Here is a 2,172-nt window from a genome sequence, read left to right as displayed (position 1 = left end):
GAGGGTCGGAGGAGCGGCGTCAAGGACACCGAGCTCAAAGCTGCCCGGAGATCGCCCGGGAGCGCCGCCCCAGCCCGCGCCCGGTGCACCGCCCGCCCCGGCGTCCGCCCCGCGCGCTGCGCTTTGCAATGTAAATTTCAGCGGGACAAATTGCTTATTAATAGTCTAGAGGAGAAGCCGGTTTCTTTCTTTCTTCTCTTCTTTATCTGTTTTTATTTCTACATGGCCCCTAGCTATGCCCTGGGCAGCCTCGCCGCCCAGCAGTTTTCCTCTTCATTTCAATGTCCTGAAGAAAATGCAAATTTTCACCGCGTGGCCTTTTAAAAAAGTTAAATTAGCAACAGCTTTAAGTGACTCCATTAGTATGGAAAACATACACGCGTTTAAGGTGGGAGTAGCTTCTTTTTCACGGGGCTCGTTCTGGTCTGTACATCTAGCAGACCGTCGGAATTGGTAAAGAATCACGTCGCGGCCAATGTGTGTGTGGCAAAGGCGCTGTCCCCCGCGCGCTCTGCGCCCGGCGTCCCCGGAGGGGCTGTCGAGCCGCTGCCGCCGCCGGACTCCGCACGCGGGCTCGGAGCTCCTAGAAGCCGCGCGAGCGTGGGTGGGAAGGGTTCGTGCAGGGGGAAGGCAGGAGGGCTCGACACATTCCTGTCCAAAGGAGGCGGGCGGGGGCTTCCTTCCCTCCCGGCCTAGATGACTTAATGACCCGGGCGGACGGACCGGGCCTGGCCACCGGAACCCACCGCCCCACTTTTGCGCACAGGGACTAACGTGTGCACGTTCTGTTAAGGTCGCTGAGGAGCAGGAGGTCAGTGTAGCGGTGGCCACCTTCCCATCCATGCCCATCCCGTGGCTCTCTACCACCCCAACCCCTTTACCCGTGTTGGCAAATCAGTGTTTCTAGCCACAATTTGATTGGCAAACTTTTGCACGCCGTTAGCTTCCACATGAGGGTATTCAATTCTGACACGACGTCTGGCTGTCCCCTGTCCTTTACCTTCAAGCCATAACCATCCAGGAAAGAGTTAAGATTCATGGTAGTTGCAGGAGTCTTGTCAGGATGTAATCTGCATTTTTTAACTACTGCGTAATAAAAAGTGAGAAGTTTTGAGACACCTTTCTTGATTATACCTTTGGCGATACTTTAGGTTTTACATTTAATTTGCATTTTGTTCTTAGTGAATATTGAAGTCTTGAGTGGAGGATTGAATTTTATTAGGACATCTGGACTGACAATATCAAATCAGACACCAGTGTCCCAAAGCATGCTAAAATTTCAGAGTTAATTAGAACGCAGTGTGTTTAATTAAAGCCAATTATAATATTTGAAATTATCCGATCGATCCCTGTTTGTACAGTTTGGGTCTGTTTAGGTGTTGATTGGCGCACTCTGTGCGCTGTTCGATCTGGAAACTTCTCTGGGAAAAGTTTGCTTTGTAAACTGGTGGGGGCGGGCGGGCGCGGGCTCCGGCGCATCCTGCCCTACCGCCTTCGGAGCCGCGGAACGCAGCTCGGGAAGTCCCAGCTCCTTGCTAATCCGCTGCGTCTTTCGGGTCTGGGGGACCCCGCCACGCACCAGCTGTCTTTCTCAGCTGGGTTGCTTCTCGCGAGCATTTTTGCGGAGAGGCAACCTTGAAGGTTGCAAGGTGCCTTGGGAGAAGCCCAAGCTCGAGAGTGTTTGATCTAGGATTCTCTCTCTGGCTGAAGAGTCCCTAGGGCTGACCAGAACGGTGGGGTCAGCCAAAATGGACCAAGGAACCAGGGAAAAGTTAGCGCCAGGAGACAATAATTAACTGTTTCCCTTCTCATCTCGCACGCTGCAGGAGCCGAGGCGCGCCCTGGCGCTTTCCTCCACGCTTGGAGCGCCCAGGGTTTTCCAAGGAGAGGGTTGAGCAAGTCCGGGTCATGTCCGTCGGCCCCGCGTGGCCAAGCACTTGGAGCCCACGTTTCTTTTTGGAAAGGGCTTGTGTGCAGCGCTCGCCGCCCGGGCCTTGTGCTGGGTGTCCCGCTCGGCCCGGCTCTTGAAGGCGCACTTAGGCGGCAATCAAGACTAGTCAGCGCCTGGCGGGTGCTGCGCGCCCCCGGGGTCACCGGGTCAGCGAGGCCTGGGTGCCTCTAACGCGCAGGAGCCGGAGCCCAGCGGCTGGGGCCGGGCGGGAGACGGGGGCC

The sequence above is a fragment of the Galeopterus variegatus genome, unplaced genomic scaffold, assembly GCF_000696425.1.
Source record: "Galeopterus variegatus unplaced genomic scaffold, G_variegatus-3.0.2 Scaffold4180, whole genome shotgun sequence".
Taxonomy (NCBI): Eukaryota; Metazoa; Chordata; class Mammalia; order Dermoptera; family Cynocephalidae; genus Galeopterus; species Galeopterus variegatus.
This window is presented reverse-complemented; position numbering follows the sequence as displayed.